At 40.5% G+C, this 20919-nt stretch overlaps 1 protein-coding gene across 3 annotated transcripts in view; it reads left to right on the top strand.

Moving 5' to 3' along the window:
• RPS6KA3 (ribosomal protein S6 kinase A3) overlaps positions 1–20919 on the top strand; it is a 161437-nt gene that overhangs the window by 21417 nt on the left and 119101 nt on the right. The window lies entirely within an intron of this gene.

Genomic DNA, 20919 nt, shown 5'->3' with positions numbered 1-20919 from the left:
CTCCCAATATTCTTGATTCTCTCCCAATTTCCTTTTTCATGTTTCTCCATTTTCCACCAAGATTCTCTGGTTTCACCCACACTTCCTTTTGTCTCCCACAGTTCTTTGTCTCTCCACAATTCTCCTGCAATTCCTTATCTCCCTCACCATTGTTCATTCCCTCCCACAATTCCCTGTATCTCACACATGTCTTGATTTTCTCCCAGGATTCTCTGATTTCACCCACAATTCTTTTTCTCTCCCACAATTCCTTATGTCTCCCACAATTTTCCATGCTCTCCCACAGTTCCTTATTCCTTCCACATTTCTTCATTTACTTCCACAATTCTGCCTCTCCCACAATTCCTCATTCTGTCCTATAGTTCCCTATCCTCTCCCACAAATCCCTGTCTCTCTCAAATTTCCCCATTGTCTCACATGATTCTCTGGTTTCTCCCACACTTCTTTGTCTCTTTCAAAATTCCTTACGTCTATCACAGCTTTTGTCACTCCCACAATTTCTTGTCTCCCCCACAATTCTCAGTTCTAAAAATTCCCTCTTACACAATTCCACGTTTATCATAAAATTGTCTGTTCTCTCCCACAACTCTCCATTCTCTCCCAGAATTACTTGTCATTGCTAAATTCTTAAATGTGTTGGAAATTTTTCTGGACTATTTTTTTCCATTGAAGCATTTGTTTATTCTTAGTCAATTACAATATTGATTGGGCCTTATAATATGTTCTCTCATCTGGCAAAATGTTTCCCCTTTATTGTGATATATCCAAAAAAATGTCTTGACTCTTCTCAGACATTTATTCTTACACCCAAGAAAAAAAGGATATTTTATTCAGTTAAAAAATGTATGAAAGTTCAACTATTGACTTTCTAACTATAACTAATTAAATTAATATTATTAATTAGAGAAAATCAAGTTTTTTATATTGTCTCCTCCAAAATTTAAGATGTCTTTCCATTTGGTCAGATCTTGTTTTATGAACCTTCGGTTTGAATTTATTAGCCTTTTTGTGGCAGTTCTGAACCTTTCTTGTTAGCTTTCTGTTAAGAATCTCATGTGGGTTTTTTTAGTACTATGAATAGAATAGATTTTTTTTCAATTTCCTGTTCTAGGTACTTATTGCTAGAAAAGAGAAAAACTATTGATTTTTGAAATGTGTGTCTTCTTACTTGCACATAGTGAATTGAGGTAGTGAATTATGTAGAAAGCTGGGGACATAGCAATCCAAGCAGAAGAAACAGTAAGAATACAGATTCTGAGCAGAGGACATGCTTAATGAGTCAATAAATACTGAAAAGATCACCATTGCTAGAGTCAGTGGGCAATGGGAACAGAGATATAAGGTGCAGTCAGAGAAATAGCTTTGGGCAAGATTACCTGCCTTATAGGCTGCATCAGTTTCTATTGTTCCATAACAAATTACCTCAACTTTAGCAATTTAAAGCAACAATAAGCATTTATTATCTCACAATCTCTGTTGGTCAGGGATTTGTCAGTCATTTAGCTGGAAGATTCTGGCTCCTGGTTTCTTTTGAGATTGCTGTCAAGATATCACCCTGGACTGCAGTCATCTGAAGGTTTGACTGAGGCTGAAAGATTGACTTCTAAGATGGTTTACTCACAAAAACCCTGTTTCAGACATTTTTTAAAAATTTTCAATCAATTAAATTCCTACTTAATGCCTAAAGTGAAACCCTGAAGTGTATGTAGTGTTGCTTTTCTCTGACTATTTTTCCTTGACTCCTATGTTAATTTTGAAAGACATGTTTTGAGAATGAACCCATCTAAATGTCAGACCCCAGCTACAAATGTCACAACCCATGTACATTTCTAAAGCTTATAAATGCTTTCTTTTGAAAACACAAGAGCATTTATGCAAGCAAGAGGATAGTAAGAAACGAAGTATGAGTCTTTTAAAGCAGAAACTATGGGGAGCCTCAAGATTTTGACAGAATCTCTTTGATGAAATACTGTGTGTAGCTCCTACTCTACTGCAAACAAAAGGCAATATCTCTTAGCATGGAGATTCTGTCACGTCTACCTGTTTATAGGAGGGTAGGCCTTGTGTAAGTGAGATGGGAGCAGACTTGACTGAAGAGAATTATTCCATCCTCCAAGGGCTTAGTTGGTTACAAGTTAATTCTCAGGCTGTGACCTTAGAATTTGCATAAGTGGTTCCATGTTTTTTCTTTTCAATTCAGTTCAGTTCAGTCGCTCAGTCATGTGTGACTCTTTGTGACCCCATGAATCACAGCACACCAGGCCTCCCTGTCCATCACCAACTCCCAGAGTTCACTCAAACTCATGTCCATTGAGTTGGTGATGCCATCCAGCCATTCTCTGTCGTCCCCTTCTCCTCCTGCCCCCAATCCCTCCCAGCATCAGAGTCTTTTCCAGTGAGTCAACTCGTTGCATGAGGTGGCCAAAGTATTGCAGTTTCAGCTTTAGCATCAGTCCTTCCAATGAACACCCAGGATTGATCTCCTTCAAGATGGACTGGTTGGATCTCCTTGGAGTCCAAGGGACTCTCAAGAGTCTTCTCCAGCACCACAGTTCAAAAGCATCAATTCTTCGGCAATCAGCTTTCTTCAGAGTCCAACTCTCACATCCATACATGACCACTGGAAAAACAATAGCCTTGACTAGATGGACTTTTGTTGGCAAAGTAATGTCTCTGCTTTTTAATATGCTATCTAGGTTGGTCATAACTTTCCTTCCAAGGAGTAAGCGTTTTTTAATTTCATGGCTGCAATCAGCATCTGCAGTGATTTTGGAGCCCCAAAAAATAAAGTCTGACACTGTTTCCACTGTTTCCCCATCTATTTCCTGTGAAATTACGGGAATTGGAGTTGCTTTCAATATTCAGCTTTCTGTGGACCTTCTCCTGGTCAAATCCGCTGGACCTGGCAAGTAATAAAGAGTTCCCAACCCAGGAGGTAAAGACAAAAGCCAGGAATGACATGAACAGTGAATCAGTCAAAAATCCAAGAGATGGCAACATCTCTGATGAAAATTAATACAACTCAAGAAGGTAGCTGGGTGGAATCCATCCAGCAGAATAGATGCCACACACAAAAAAATTGTCAGTGCAAAGAGAAGGATATCTAGAACTTTTCAAAAGACTGCTATTCTGTTTTTGAGAAGATTAGTTCATTAGGATATAACAAAGCCTGGATCTCTTAACATCTTAATTGATTGATTTCTTATTGATTTCTTCCCTCTGTAACTCCATCCGCATCAGCATGAACCTCCAACAAATAAGATAGTTCCTCGCTATACTAGGAAAGGAGTATCTTGGAGAGAAGACTCTGATGTGGTTCAAATCACAAGAAAATTGTATGTGTGTGTGTGCACGCTCAGTCACTGAGTTGTGTCCAACTCTTGGCGACCCCATGGACAGCAGACTGCCAGGCTCATCTGTCCATGGACTTTCCCAGGCAAGAATACTTGAGTAGGTTGCCATTTCCTTCTCCAGGGGATCTTCCCCATCCAGGGATCAAACTCATGTCCCTTGCATTCCCTGCATTGGCAAGGGGATTCTTTAACACTGCACCACCTATTAGTGTTAGTCAGTCAGTTGTGTCCAACTTTTCTGTCCATAGAATCCTCCAGGCAAGAATACTGAAGTGGGTTGCCAATCCCTTCTCCAGAGGATCTTCCTGACCCAGGGATCGAACCCAAGTTGCCTTCATTGGCAGTCAGATTGTTTACCATCTGAGCCACCAGGGAAGCACTGCCTGTACCTCTCTATAAATTAATAAAATTTTCATTCTGGTTCATAAACCAGATTCCTATAAATTTTATTTTATGGTATGCTGGGACCCGATTGCTTCCTACAGCAGGAGGAAATAAAGTGACATCTATTGTTTCTTTTCTCTCTCATTTTATATTCAAAAGGGAAATCAATACACTAATGTTAAAAGCACTTAAAACTTTAAAAAAATCTTGATAAATACAGATGGAGAAGTATAAAATAGGAGAAAGCTGAATTGCAGGATACTGCTAATGAAACAAAGTTTTGTTTCGTACACATAGATGATCACAAAATCTGCCAGCAGACTTCTGTAAGTATGAGACATGTTGAATTTATTGATAATTCATTTAATAGATGATTCATATCTAATTAGCAAAATCCATTTGGTCAGAAGTAATTACACTAATATGTGGAGTCCTTAAGCACTGGTTAATCCCCTGATACTGAGGGGACAGTTTCACATGTACCCTGTGTCATAAGTAGCACTGTCTCTGTTGCAGATTGTTGTTGTTGTTCAGTTGCTGCAGCACACCAGGCTCCCCTGTCCTTCACCATCTCCCGGAGCTTGCTCAAACTCATGTCCATTGAGTCAGTGATGATATTTAACATCTCACTCTCTGCCGCCCTCTTCTCCTTTTGCCTTCAATCTTTCCCAGCATCAGGGTCTTTTCCAATGAGTTAGCTCTTCACATCAGATAGCCAAAGTTTTGGAGCTTCAACTTCAGCATCAGTCCTTCCAATGAATATTCAGGGTTGATTTCCTTTAGGATTGACTGGTTTGATATCCTTGCTGTCCAAGGGACTCTCAAGAGTCTTCTCCAGCCCCAAAATTCAAAAACATTGATTCTTTGGTGCTCAGCCTTCTTTATGGTCCAACTCTCACATCCATATATAACTACTGGAAAAACCATAGCTTTGACTATACAGACCTTTGTCAGCAAAGTAATGTCTCTGCTTTTTAACACACTGTCTAGGTTTGTCATAGGTTTCCTTCCAAGAAGCAGTTGTCTTTTAATTTCATGGCTGCAGTCACCATCCACAGTGATTTTGAAGCCCAAGAAAATAAAATCTGTCACTGCTTCCACTTTTTTCCTTTCTTTTTGCTGTAAAGTGATGGAACTGGATGCCATGATCTTAGTATCTTTTTTGAATGTTGAGTTTTAAGCCAGCTTTTTCACTCTCTTCTTTCACCCTCATTAGGAGGTCCTTTAGTTCTTCGCTTTCTGCCATTAGAGTGGTATCATCTGCATATCTGAGGTTGGTGATATTTCTTCTGGAAATTTTGAATCCAGCTTGTGATTCATCCAGCCTGGCATTTCACATGATGTACTCTGCATAGAAGTGAAATAAGCAGGGTGATAATATGCAACCTTGTCATGCTCCTTTCCCAATTTTGAACCAGTCCATTGTTCTATGTCTGGTTCTAACTGTTGCTTCTTGACCTGCATACAGTTCCTCAGGAGACAGGTCAGGTGGTCTGGTATTCCCATTTCTTTAAGAATTTTCCACAGTTTGTTGTGATCCACACAGTCAAAGGTTTTATCATAGTCAATGAAGCAGAAATAGATATTTTTCTGGAATTCCCTTGCTTTCTCTATGACGCAAAAAACGTTGGCAATTTGATTTCTGCTTCCTCTGCTTTTTTCTAAACCCAGCTTGTACCTCTGGAAGTTCAAAAATACTCAAACTAAAGTTGTTCAAGCAGAAAGAGGAAATTGGGATAAAGATTTCTCACAGATTTCAAAGTCAGAAATGTGATTAACGGTGCCTTAAAAACGACTAAAATAAAAGACACATTTGGTGAATTCTATCATACTTCTTTCTGCTCGTTGGCTTTATTCTTCTCCCTTGCTGCAAAGTGACTTTCTCCATGTGAAGAAAAACATGGCTAATATTTTGGCCACCTCATGCGACGAGTTGACTCACTGGAAAAGACTCTGATGCTGGGAAGGATTGGGGGCGGGAGAAGAAGGGGACGACAGAGAATGACATGACTGGATGGCATCACCGATTCGATGGACATGAGTTTGAGTGAACTCCGTCCGGGAGTTGGTGATGGACAGGGAGGCCTGGCGTGCTGTGATTCATGGGGTCGCGGAGAGTCGGACATGACTGAGTGACTGAACTGAACTGAATAACTACTTCAGAACTTTACATCTTACTTATTCCAGTATCTAAATAGAAATTGGTCTTCTTTCTCCTTTCCTGTTCTAGAAAGTCCTGAGCTCACACTGTAATCAATTTGATTTGGGTCAAGTGAAAATCCACACAAATCAGATATAGCCAGGGATGAGCTCATATTGTACCAGCATTGGGACTCCTATGATAACCAAGTGGATGGAAAAGGAGTTTCCAGAAGAAAGGTGCCAAGGAGATAACTCCAATATATGTCTGCTACCTTGAATATAAGTATTTTCTTGGGATAGATCCATAAATTTCATCAAATTCTCAAGGGATCCTGACCTCAAAATGTTGATGAACTACTGTCCTAGTGCAGCTCATATCTTTTAACATTCACCCACACCAGAGAAGATAAAGACATATGTGCTTCTCTCAATATTTCTATACTACATTATTACTTAAAGTTAAGGTTGTACAAGGTAAATACAATAAAATTTCCACAAATTCTAAGTTATTAGAATCAAACAAGGTTATCAAGCCTGACAGACAGATTCCATAGTCAGTCTCTTGGCAATATTTTTATTGTTTTTTATATTTATATATAAATAATATATATAACTCTTCATGTGACTAGTTGACTCACTGGAAAAGAGTCTGATGCTAGGAGGGATTGGGGGTGGGAGGAGACGGGGACGACAGAGAATAAGATGGCTGGATGGCATCACCGACTCAATGGACATGAGTTTGAGTGAACTCCGGGAGTTGGTGATGGACAGGGAGGCCTGGCGTGCTGTGGTTCATGGGGTTGCAAAGAGTCGGACACGACTGAGCGACTGAACTGAACTGAACTGATTAACTGTGATGGGAGGCACCAATCACATCTTTGGTTAGAAAAGAATTATCATTATGTATATGATCTTTGCTTGATATCTGACAATGATAGTTTGAGAGATTTATACTAATAAGAAGTGGGGCATGAACTATTTGACTAATAACCAGAGCTCAGCTAGAGAAGTACATGCCTCTGTTCTTGATTACTCTTTATGTATTGTTGTAGCTAATGATTTCTCATAGTACCTGAGCATGTTTGCAAGGTAATAATTTCTGGAAACTGCGTCATGACCTCCTTGTTCAGCTTTTATTATACAGTCCACAAAAAAAGTATGTCTTATTGATAAATGTAACATACAGACTTGATAAATTGTTCTATATCACCCTAGCATAATATCTACAGATTTTCAAGTTATTGTAGATGATATCGTATGTGACTATACCAGTTGTAAAGCATTATCTTATAATCCAGCTATATTAGCCCAGTTTAACGTCCTCATAAACAGATATTTTCAAGCATGTAGCTAAGGGATCAGTAGGTATCAAAGAAACATTTCCTTTTTCACCAAATATTCAAGTCAATTCACTAAAAGATGATTTATTTGTGACTGTTAAAACCTGCAATTTTGTAACTAAAATCAATGGAAAAATAAGAATCAGGTTACAAACGATTTTGCTAGCTGTGAATCATTAAACAGGCAACATGAAGTAGGAAAACTAAAGTCAACTGGATTTTACACCTGACTTCACCTCCATTCTGCTTTTGTGATCTGGGTATATGACTTCACCACTTTGAACATCAGCTGTCAAATAAAAGTAGTGAATTCCCACTGAGTCATCTTTCAGCTATAATATCTTAAAATCTTATTTCTATCAATTAAATTAGATTTGGTAGCAAGTAACAAAGACTCAAAGTAACTGTGGTTTAAACAAGGTTAAAATTTACTTCTCTCTCATATAAAATTAAGAAGCCATCCATCCAGGACTGCTATAGCAGTGCTGCTTCACCAAGTCCTCAAGAACACAAGTTCCTTATAACTCTAGGGTGTGACCCTCATCCCTGTGGTCTAAAATAGTGACTAGAGGAACTTCCCTGGTGGTCCAGTGGTTAAAAATCTGCCTGCCAATGCAGGGGCTGCGAGTTCAATCCCTGGTTAGGGAACTAAGATCCCACATGCTGTGGGCCTACCAAGTCCACATGCCACAGTGAAAAATCCCGTGTGCCACAACTAAACCCCAATGTAGCCAAATAAATAAATTTTGAGCAAAAAATAATGAAATAGTGACTAGAGCACCAGTCATCATACCTGTGCTTTGGGCAGCAAGATGAAGAAAGGGAAAATAAGATAAGAATCAAAGATCATACACTGGCCATTTTTAAGGAAGATTCTTGGAAACTGCCACACCTCATTTCTGCTAGTGTCCCATTGGTCACACTGAATTGCAAGGGAAACCAGGAAATGTAGTCATCATTTGGAGTGACCAACTAAAGTTCCCAACTAAAGATGAGAATGGTTACTTGGGAACACCTTGCAGTGTCAGCTTCATACATCATCTAAAAAGTCAGCACGTCTGTTAGGGTACCAGGAAATATCATTCAATATTTAGTAGTGGAGTTATCCATACCCATAGGAGTTAAAACCTTTGCTATTTCAATTCACTGTCTCCCTTTGCTTGCCACTGTGCCAGGCTCTGGGGACACAAAAGTAAATAAGGCAGGCTTAGTCCTTCGTCTCATGGGCCTTACATTGGAATGTGGAAGATCTTAAATACATAATTATAAACATGGTGATTATTACATAAGAGAACAGGCTGCTTTTATATTTGTGACAATTTACCCACCAACTTCTCTAGATTCTCTAGGGGAAGAACATGACATTATCCTTATTTGTCACAAAGGCCAAAAAGGAGTTTTCTATGACATTAACTTGTTTCTTACTCACCTACCTTCTTTCCTGCTCCTTCTGGCAATGCCGGGAAGTGGTCTGAATTCACCAGTTTTCCATGGAACCCTAATGAATTACTCGTCAGTTTTTACCCTCAGATCCCAGCATGTTAAAATCTGTGTTCATTCTAATATCTAAGGGTAGAGCAATAATAGTGCCAGAGATACTTAAGAATTGGTTTCCTTCAGATCGCCTTTCCGGGTTTGATGGATGAGACAGGCTGCTCAGGGCTGGTGCACTGGGATGACCCTGAGGGATGGGATGGGGAGGGAGGTGGAAGGGGGGTTCAAGATGGGGAACATATGTACACCCATGGCTGATTCATGTCAGTGTATGGCAAAAACCACTACAATATTGTAAAGTAATTAGCCTCCAATTAAAATAAATAAATTAATTTGAAAAAAAAAGAATTGGTTTCCTTGAGTTTATGTTTATGGAGGGAAAAAGCCTTGGGGAAGATTGCATCAAGAACTTTACAACTGACTGAACACACTTGGGGAAATTATATTGCATTGCTGCTGCTGCTAAGTCACTTCAGTCGTGTCCGACTCTGTGTGACTCCAAGACGGAAGCCCACCAGGCTCTCCCGTCCCTGGGATTCTCCAGGCAAGAACACTGGAGTGGGTTGCCATTTCCTTCTCCAATGTGTGAAAGTGAAAAGTGAAAGTGAAATCGCTCAGTCGTGTCCGACCCTTAGCGACCCCATGGACTGCAGCCTACCAGGCTCCTCCATCCATGGGATTTTCTAGGCAACAGTACTGGAGTGGCTTGCCATTGCCTTCTCCGATATTGCATTGCTAAATATTATCAAATCAGGATTTGCTTTTTCTATTTTTTTTCTTTTAAAATAATTTCCTTGAAACCTTATCAAATGTATATTTGTCATTAATCATCACTGTAAAGCAAGCTGTCTGCTACCTACAGTATTCATGTCGTCTCACACATCCGTGAACATTAAACAGAGAGCAACACAACACTTATAATGTATTCAAAGAATAGGAAAGGCGGCCTTAAAAAACAAAATAGTAGGTTTAACAGAGTTGTATGTAGAGGAATGTGTTAAATACTAATGTATGAGAGTGTAATTTTTTAATAATGAAGGAAGTTCATTAAAATGTTCTTCATATCACTTCCCTTAAGACAGGCTACTGAGTTTCCCTGAGAAAAATTCTTTCTTTCACACTACGTTGTCAAAGGTCAAATGAGTCTAGAAAGCATTTAACCACTATACTGGATTGAATGGCACCCAACCCCAGGTTTATGTCCACCCAGGCCCTCAGAATGTAACTTTACATGAAAACAGGGTTTTTGCAGATATAATTAGTTAATAGGAGGTCATACTGGACTATGAAGGCCATAAGTTCAATAACTGGTGTCCTTATAGGAGGGCCATATGAGGACACACAGACACACAAGCAAGAACTCCATGTGAAGACAGGGCATGTATTGGAGAGATGCATCTACAAGCCTGGAATGCTAGAGTTGCTGGCAACCAGCAAAAACTAGGAGGAAAGCATGACATAATCTCCCTCAAAAGCTCCAGAAGGAGCCAACCCTGCCAAAAACTGACTTTGGACTTCTCGCCAACAGAGCTATGAGAACATAAATTTCTGTTGCCTGCATATGACAGCTGGAACTGTTGTGACCATCTTACGTCCATGATGGGAAAAGCTTGAGGAGCAAACCAATTCTCTGAGAATGGCAGAGCAAAAATATAGAAAGAGCCTGGGCTTTTAGTAACATTGTCCATCACTGAATTAGTTAACTTTGCAATCCCTCTGCCTTTATTTCTCTTCTTATATAAAGTAACAAATTTCCTTCTTCCTTAAGCTTCTTTTAGTTGGGTCTTCAGCTCTTTGCAGTCAAAAGCATCCTGACTGATAAGCCTCCTCTGGTACAAAGACAAAAGAGCGATACTTTAAAAAAAACTTTATTTTGTTTTGGGATATAGCCAATTGACAAACAATGTTGTGATGGTTTCAGGTGAACATCGAAGGGACTCAGCCATACATATACATGTATCCATTCTTCCCCAAACTCCTCTGACATCTAGACTGCCACACAACATTGAGCAGAGTAAAAGAGCAATACTTTGGCTTCACTTCATGTTGCCTAGACTTTTGTGCACTACTCTAAAATCTTTACCGTCCGAGTCATCAGGGTTAACCACTGGGATTAAAAAATGAGTAGAACAGAATCTTTGTATGAGAAGGGGAAAATTCTTATATAAAATAACTTGAAGAGAGAAAAGATTATTCATCATCTGCACAATGTTTTCGTGCAGATAACAATGACATCAATGGTCTTGAATTATTTAATACTCTGTTCCACAATGTCATTTATGAGCAATGTCTTCTGCAGTTCAAGATTAGCAGCATCTTAACTTTGCATTTCATCTACCTTGGTCACTTAGTTTTTAGTCATATATTTTTCTGTGTTGGCTTTGCTTCAATGTCTCTTTTCAATTTACTAAAACTCTTCTTTGTTGAACCTAAGCAAAATACAACAGAATATGTGCAGAATATAAAAGTAGAGAAAGTGGAAATAAGTAAAAAGTCACCCCCAAATAAATAATCCACAGTGAAAAACATTGGTCTTGCTTCTATAAAAAGTTAATAAAGCAAGTAAAAAGTGCTAAAAATGACCAGCAAACTATGGCAATAAAACTTATGAACAGTTGTATGAGATGAAAAAAAACATAAAAATGTGTTTTCTCTGAGGTGAAGCTGTTATGACATTAATGAGTTTGGTGAAGGAGTTTAGATGCTGAGTAGAAGCTTGAAACAGTACCAGGGAAAATAATAGTTCATCAGCAAGGGCTGGGAAACTAGAAAGAATAAGTAAAATTGAGCCAAGGAGAAAATGAGATCATGAAAAGCAGTCTATTTAAGGTTCAGGTCTGAGATTTGTATAATTAAAGTGAAAACTTTTCCATTTCAGGACCTGGAATTATGTCGAAATGGATTTTGATAAAACTCACCATTCAAACTTTGAGTATGACTGCATAATTGCTACCTATCCATTATAGAATGTATCCACGAAATTCTGCTAGCTGAATTAGTCATGACTCCTTGGTATGTTTTTAGAACATTTAGATATAGTGGTTGCATGAACATTTTAGGCAGTTTGTTCAAATGCATCTGAATCACAATACTTCAGTAGTTTCCACCATTTCTAATGAAGCACTAAAACCCTACAAACCACTTAAAACATTTCATAAAATAGACGTCAGTGAATTGTGTTTTGTTAATTCCAAAGGAATTTAGCAACAGCCTAACCGAGACAGTTGTTGGCACTGTTTTTAGTGTTAATGATACTCCCTTTCAATAGAAATAAATATTGACGTGGTTATTTATTCATTTTGCTCAACATTTATCAACATTGCTCTGTGCAAAGCCTTATAGTAGGCCATGTGGGGAATATTCAGATGAATCAGGCAGGGATTCTGCCCATTCTGATATCACAGTTAGTTTGGGAAGATAAAACACATACACAAATGACTATAACATGAGATAGGAAGTGGTAAATGCTAAAAGAGATGTGGACACAAAATTCAAGGAGAATGAGAGCATATTGCCTTCCAAGAAGTAAAAGAAAGGCTTTGTGGAGACAGTGCATTAATGCTGAATTCATTCCTTTTTCCAAGAAAAACTTATTGGAAAAGTCCCAGCCCTCGCAGAAAGGACAGTCCAACAGGGAAGACAGACAACGAGCAAATAAAGATTTTTTTTTTGAGAGTGGTGAAATCAAGAAATAGAAGTAGGGCTAATGTGGGCAGAGTGTAATGAGAAAAGAGGAGAGTGATAGGGGATGAAGTCAAAGGGGTTCAGTTCAGTTCAGTTCAGTCGCTCAGTCGTGTCCGACTCTCCGCGACCCCATGAATCACAGCACGCCAGGCCTCCCTGTCCATCACCAACTCCCAGAGTACACTCAAACTCATGTCCATAGAGTCAGTGATGCCATCCAGCCATCTCATTCTCTGTCGTCCCCTTCTCCTCCCGCCGCCAACCTTTCCCAGCATCAGAGTCTTTTCCAGTGAGTCAACTCGTCGCATGAGGTAGCCAAAGTATTGGAGTTTCAGCTTTAGCATCAGTCCTTCCAATGAACACCCAGGATCGATCTCCTTTAGAATGGACTGGTTGGATCTCCTTGCAGTACAAGGGACTCTCAAGAGTGCAGGGTTCAAATCACATAAGACCAAGTAGGCCATAGGAAGGAGTTTGGACTTTAAGTGCTTTGGCAAGGTATGAATGGTTGAGCAAGAGGGTAACATAATCTGGTTTGTTTTTTTAAAAGTTCACCATGGCTGCAAGGTGGAAAGGGGATTATAAGGAGGTAAGAGTGGGAACAGGAACACCTCTCAGGGCAACTGGAAGAGTCCAGGTGAGAGATCATGTTGAATTAAATTCCAATAACAGCAGCAATGAAGACCCAGCACAACCAAAAAATAAATTGATTAAATACATAATTTTTTTAAAATTCCAATTATAGCCAGAGGGCTAGAGAGAAATGAACAGATTCAAGATCTAGTGTGAAAATAGAGCCAAAGTATTTCCTGATGGATTGTAGGTGGAGTGTAAGGGGACTGGAGGAATTGGAGATGATTCCTAGCCTTGTGGCTTATGAATGGTGTTGACACTTATTGAAATTGAGAAGGCCTGCAGAGGGAGTGGAGCTGAGGAGAAAGATAAACAAGAATTCTAATTTGACCATGTTGAGTCTCAGATACCTGTTGGAGATTCAAGTGGAGATATCAAGTAGACAGTTACATACACAAATCTGGAGCTCAGTGGAGGCATAAAGGCTGAGGTTACAGATTTGTGAACCATTAGCATATAGATGGTATTTAAATCTGTGAATCTAGATAAGATCAATCTGGAGAAAGTGTTGATCAAGTAGAATAGAGACCTAGGACCAAGGCCTGATAGGCATTTTGATAGGCAGAGATGAGAAGGGCATTTAATAGAAAGGAACAGAGTGAACGAAATTTCAGAGAAAGGAAAGTGCTTAGCAGGAGTGGGGAAGCACAGGTGATCCATTTAGAGAGAACCTATTCAGTTCAGTTCAGTTCAGTCGCTCAGTCGTGTCCGACTCTTAGCGACCCCATGAACCACAGCACACCAGGCCTCCCTGTCCATCACCAACTCCCGGAGTTCACTCAAACTCATGTCCATCAAGTCGGTGATGCCATCCAGCCACCTCATTCTCTGTCTTCCCCGTCTCCTCCTACCCCCAATCGCTCCCAGCATCAGAGTCTTTTCCAGTGAGTCAACTCGTCGCATGAGGTGGCCAAAGTATTGCAGTTTCAGCTTTAGCATAAGTCCTTCCAATGAACACCCAGGATTGATCTCCTTTAGAATGGACTGGTTGGATCTCCCAAAAAATAAAACCTGACACAGTTTCCACTGTTTCCCCATCTATTTCCCAAGAAGTGATGGGACCAGATGCCATGATCTTCGTTTTCTGAATGTTGAGCTTCAAGCCAACCTTTTCACTCTCCTCTTTCACTTTCATCAAGAGGCCTTTGAGTTCCTCTTCACTTTCTGCCATAAGGGTGGTGTCATCTGCATATCTGAGGTTATTGATATTTCTCCCGGCAATCTTGATTCCAGCTTGTGCTTCTTCCAGCCCAGCGTTCCTCATGATGTACTCTGCAGGGTGACAATATACAACCTTGACACACTCCTTTTCCTATTTGGAACCAGTCTGTTGTTCCATGTCCAGTTCTAACTGTTGCTTCCTGACCTGCATACAGGTTTCTCAAGAGGCAGGTCAGGTGGTCTGGTATTCCCATCTCTTTCAGAATTTTCCACAGTTTATTGTGATACCAAATCCTAGATTTGGTCCACAGATTTCCATGGAGAATCATGGAAGTTTTTTAATCTGTGGGGTGATTCTGTTCCTGATAATGTGGAGAGTAGCTCCTTTGTGACCATCCTTCTCTAAATAACAACTCTAAATCCTGGACAAGATTTTTTTTAATCTTACCTGTAGACACTGGAAAGCAAACAAGCAGGAAGGTACTAGAGGGAGGTCAACCCTTGAAGGACAGCATCAACTCCTTGTGAGTTTGCCATATTCATTTTACAGCTTTTTGCCTGAAGGCAAGTTCCAGTCTACACCAAGGAGGGCTGCTAAACCTGCAGTTTTATTGGACTAAAGAATCAGAGGACAGAATTTGGAGATGGGTTGGGGGGAGGAATCTGTGAATGGGGAGGGACAGAAAGGAAGTAATTTAAGTTCTGTATTGAAATTTTGCCTAAATCTCTGCACACATGTACAGTGAAGACTCCAAGAAACCCAGGTAAGGTTTAAAAAAAAAAAAAAAACACTGAACTTTGATTTTAGCTGCTGCCCACCATGAGGGAGAGAGTTTGGAATTTGAGCTCAACCAAGTTAACTGCCTGCAAAAACAAACAAAATTTTCCTTTGGAAGACCAGAACAGAATCCAGAGTCTCTAGAATACATCACTTACAATATCTAGGATACAATCCCAAATTATTAGATGTAGGAAGAAATAGGAAAACCTGACCCACACTCAAGAGAAAAAAACAAACAAACGATCAGTGGAATGAATCAGTGGAGATGACCCAGATGTTCAAATCAGTAGACAGGAAAACAGGTGGCTCAGTGGTAAAGAACCTGCTTGCCAATGCAGGAGACAAGGGAGATGCGTGTTTGATCCTTGGGTGGGAAGATCCCCTGGAGGAGGTAATGGCAACCCACTCCAGTATTCTTGCCTGGAGAATCCCGTGGGCAGAGGAGCCTGACAGGCTGCAGTCCATGGGGTTGCAAAGAGTCGGACACGACTGAGCACACACATACAAGGAAAACATGCTTGTAATGAATAAACCTGTGAAGTGAACTCATCACTCTGTATCTTAGAAGAATGAATCCAAAATCAGTGTATGAGAACCAGGACCTGCATTGTTAACAAGATTCCCTGGCAGTTCAATCCACATACAAGGTAAAGTTTAAGAAGTACTGTGTTCATGTGACCTTCACCTTCACTCCTTCCCCAAACAAACCACCCTTATCCAAAGTCCTTTCCCTTATTTAGCAGCAAAGTGCATGTAAAGGAAACTAGATATTTTGAAAATAAATAAAATCAGTGTATCAGATCAATCTGAGGATGCAGAGGCCAGAGATGAGAGAATAATGAGGAAGTTTTGATGAGTGAATAGTTCTATAGATATAAAGTGAGGAAATATGGCAAAAAATAACTTTGAAAACTGTCATCTGACTGACTAAGGGAAGAAATGAGCGGAATCAGAGATAGCACTGAGGTTTCACTGGTTAACTGAAAGAATGGTAGTACGACCAACAGAAATAGAAGCATCAATAGAGGATATAAGGCTTGAATATTGGATGACAAATCCAGCTTTCCAAATAGTAAGTTTAGAGTAATACACATGATATCCAGATGGAGTATTAAATATGGAATTCCAAATTCAAGATAGAGCTGAGCAAAGCTAGGAAGAGTGAGTTGGAGTCATTCAGTATGGTAGTGATCATTGAAGTCCTTATGCAATTGGATTAGATCTCCAAGGAAGAATGCATATAGTTGAAAGAGAAGTAATGTGTATTAGTTATCGATTGCTGCATAGCCAATCAAAAATGCTTAAGACAACAACCATTTGTCTAGCTCATAGTTCTGTGGGTTAGCAATTTGGGCTGGGTTCAGCTGGACATTTATATTAGTCTCTTGTGGGCTCACTCAGTATCTGACAGTATGGCTGCCAAGTCAACTCTGCTGACAATGGTTGGAATTGTGTCAAAATGAATTTTGATAAAACTCACCATTCGAACTGTATGACTCCTTAATTGCTACCTATCCGTTATGTAGAATGTCCATCTTTCACACCTCATATGTGATGGCTCATCTCTGCTCCATGTGCTCTCTCATTCTCTAATAGTCTAACCTAGGCTAGAGCAAACAGATGTCCAAAAAAGACCTCTTAAGGCTCAGACTTGGAAGCAGTACCATACTGCTATCTCATGCTATTGCAAAGCTAGTCATCAGGCTGTTTCAAATTCAAGTTGGAAGGAAATAAACTTGGTAAGAGAAAATACACACACATCAAAAAGGGGCATGGATACAGGAAAGGGAATAACGTATGGCCATTTTGCAATCTACCATACTGACAAAGAACTTTGGATCTGCACACTCACATTCATAATAGGATTATTCAGAAATAGCCCTCAGCGTCCATTGACAGAAGAATGGATAAACAAATTGTATATACACGCAGTGGAATATTATTTGGCCTTATAAAGGAAGGAAATTTACACATGCTATGTATGGATGAGCCTTGAGGACATTATGCTTAATGAAATAAGCCAATCATTAAAAAGATAAATAATATATGATTCCACTTATGAAAAGTGAAAGTGAAAGTCGCTCAGTCATGTCCGACTCTTTGCGACCCCATGGACCATACAGTCCATGGAATTCTCCAGGCCAGAATACTGGAGTGGGTAGCCTTTCCCTTCTCCACAGGATCTTCCCAACCCAGGGACTGAACTCGGGTCTCCTGCATTGCAGGTGGATTCTTTACCAACTGAGTTATCAGGGAAGCCTGATTCTACTTATAAGAGGATCCAAAGTAGTAAAATTCCCAGAAGCAGAAAGTAGAAATGGTGGTGGACGTAGAGGAGAAGGGTAAATGAGAGCAGTTGTTTAAAAGGTCCAGAGTTTCAGTTTTGCATGATGAAAAAGTTCTGGAGATGGGTTCTGAAAGTGAAAGTTGCTCAGTCATGTCCGACTCTTTGAGACCCCATGGACTCTATAGTCCATGGAATTCTCCAGACCAGAATACTGGAGTGGGTAGTAGTGTTAGTCGCTTTATTCGTATCCAACGCTTTGTGATCCCAAGAAGAACTGTAGCCCACCAGGCTCCTCCATCCATGGGATTCTCCAGGCAAGAATACTGGAGTGGATTGCCATTCCCTTCTCCAGAGGATCTTCCCAACCCAGCGATCGACCCCGGGTCTCCTGCATTGCAGGTGTGGCCACCAGGGAAGCCACAAGGGAAATGGATTAATTGCACAATAATGTGTATATACATAACATTACTGAAATATACACTTTTAAAGGGGCTTCCCCGGTGGCCCAGTGGTAAAGAATCTGCCTGCAATGCAGGAGACACGGGTTCAATCCCTGGGTTAGAAAGGCTCCCCAGAGATGGAAATGGCAACCCACTCCAGTATTCTTGCTTGGAGAATCCCATGAACAGAGGAGCCTGGTGGGCTACACAGTTCCTGGGGTTGCAAAATGGTTAAGATGGTAAATTTTATGTGTCTGTTATCACAATTAAAAAATAAAATATTTTGTAGAAGATAGGACCTAAGACACGACCCATATTTTGGGTCTAGCAAGACCCAAAACTACCTAAACCTGAAGAATATATCACATTCTTCATACTACTCTACTTGCTTGCTTCTAGTGTCATTTAATTTCTTTCTTTAACCCCTTTTTTTTCCAAAAATAGAATTTAGCTCTGAATCAGTTCTGTCCAATAGAACTCTCTGCCCCAATGGAAATATTCTATAATGTGTACTGATACCATAGCCACTAACCACAGGTGAAAACTGACAAGTGAAATGTGGTTCAGTTCAGTTCAGTTCAGTTCAGTCGCTCAGTCGTGTCCGACTCTCTGCGACCCCATGAATCACAGCACGCCAGGCCTCCCTGTCCATCACCAACTCCAGGGGTTAGTGGGACTTAAAAACTGAATTTAAAAATCTTATTTTCCTTAATTTAAACTTAAATAGCCAAATATGACAAGTGACTATCATATTGGACAGCACACCTCTAGAGGCTTTAATTCCATTTCAGGTTTTTGGAAAGAATACCTCATAGGTGGTCTCATATGCTTCCTATTGTGTGACAGAAGTGCTTGGTTGTCCCACCTTTTTTTATGCTAAGATGGATCATTGTGTTTAGGTGGTGATAGCTGATCCTTCCAATTTCAAGTTCTCCATCCACCTTTCATCTAATGGCTTGATTCATTTACAGTTGTTGCCTGAATCAGTTCCTTCATTATGTTTTTTTAAAATTTATTTATTTTAGTTGGAGGCTAATTACTTTACAATATTGTATTGGTTTTGCCATACATTGACATGAATCTGCCCCAGGTGTACATGTGTTCCCCTTCCTGAACCCCCCTCCCACCTCCCTCCCCATATCATCCCTCTGGGTCATCCCCGTACACCAGCCCCAAGCATCCTGTATCATGCATCGAACCTGGACTGGTGATTCGTTTCACATATGATAATATACATGTTTCAATGTCATTCTCCCAAATCATCCCACCCTCGCCCTCTCCCACAGAGTCCAAAAGACTGTTCTATACATCTGTGTCTCTTTTGCTGTCTCGTATACAGGGTTATCATTACTATCTTTCTAAATTCCATATATATACGTTAGTATGCTGTATTGGTGTTTTTCTTTCTGGCTTACTTCACTCTGTATAATAGGCTCCAGTTTCATCCACCTCATTATAACTGATTCAAATGTATTCTTTTTAATTGCTGAGTAATACTCTTGAGAGTCCCTTGGACTGCAAGGAGATCCAACCAGTCCATTCTAAAGGAGATCAGTCCTGGATGTTCATTGGAAGGACTGATGCTAAAGCTGAAACTCCAATACTTTGGCCACCTCATGCGAAGAGTTGACTCACTGGAAAAGATTCTGATGCTGGGAAGGATTGGGGGTGGGAGGAGAAGGGGATGACAGAGAATGAGATGGCTGGATGGCATCACCGATTCGATGGACATGAGTTTGAGTAAACTCCAGAAGTTGGTGATGGACAGGGAGGCCTGGCGTGCTGTGATTCATGGGGTCGCGGAGAGTCAGACACGACTGAGCAACTGAACTGAACTGAATATTCCATTGTGTATATGTACCACAGCTTTCTCATCCATTCGTCTGCAGATGGACATCTAGGTTGCTTCCATGTCCTTGCTATTATAAACAGTGCTGCGATGAACATTGGAGTACATGTGTCTCTTTCAATTCTGGTTTCCTTGGTGTGTATGCCCAGGAGTGGGATTGCTGGATCATATGGCAGTTCTAATTCCAGTTTTTTAAGGAATATCCACACTGTTCTCCATAGTGGCTGTAGTAGTTTGCATTCCCACCAACAGTGTAAGAGGGTTCCCTTTTCTCCACACCCTCTCCAGCATTTATTGCTTGGAGACTTTTGGCTTTCAAAATCTATCATTTTCTAAGTCTATCATTCCTTCTACAGAGTAATCCTGTAAAGAATTTTCATCATTTAATATTACATGGTTGGGTTGGCCTGATAACTCAGTTGGTAAAGAATTCACCTGCAATGCAGGAGACCTGGGTTCAATCCCTGGGTCGGGAAGATCCCCTGGAGAAGGGAAAGGCTACCAACTCCAGTATTCTGGTCTGGAGAATTCCATGGACTGTATAGTCTACCGGGTCGCAAAGAGTCAGACACGACTGAGCAACTTTCACTCACTGGGTTGGCCTGAAATACAGTTTATACAAGAAAAGCCATGATAAATCCTTAATTATTCCTTCTTAATTGCCATTAAGGCTTCCCTAGTGGCTCAGACGGTAAATAATCAGCCTGCAATATCAGAGACCTGGGTTCGATCCCTGGGTTGGGAAGATCCCCTGGAGAAGGGAACGGCTACCCACTCCAGTATTCTGGCCTGGAGAATTCCATGGACAGAGGAACCTGGCAGGCTACAGTCCATGGGGTCACAGAGAGTCGAACATGGCTGAGCAACTTTCACTTTCAATTGCCATTAATGACTAGAGAAAAAGGCAGAAGTCTTGCATCTATGCAAAGGTGCTGGAACTTTATCCTGAGGTAAGGAAAGCCACCATGGGTTTTAAGCAGGGGATAAACAAGATGAGATTTTCATTTTAGGAAGCAACTTTTGGCCATGGTGTGGAGAACGAGTGAAAGTCAGGAAGCTTCTAAAGCATGTGTGCATCTAAGTCACTCCAGTCATGTCCGACTCTTGGTGACCCCATGAACTGCAGCCTGCCAGGCTCCTCTGCCCATGGAACTCTCCAGACAAGAATGCCAGAGTGGGTTGCCATTATCTCCTTCAGGGGATCTTCCCCACCCAGGGACTGAACCCACATCTCTGGAGGCTCCTGCATTGCAGACATGTTCTTTACCACTGAGCCACCAGGAAAGCCCAGTTTCTAAAGGGAGATGTCATAATATAGGCTGGATCTGGCAAACTTTGGTAGGGGTGCTAGAGTAGAAGAGTTTGACAGAA

The sequence above is a fragment of the Moschus berezovskii genome, chromosome X, assembly GCF_049115385.1.
Source record: "Moschus berezovskii isolate FMDL1 chromosome X, NW_MosBer_1.0, whole genome shotgun sequence".
Classification (NCBI taxonomy): Eukaryota; Metazoa; Chordata; class Mammalia; order Artiodactyla; family Moschidae; genus Moschus; species Moschus berezovskii.
This window is presented reverse-complemented; position numbering and strand designations above follow the sequence as displayed.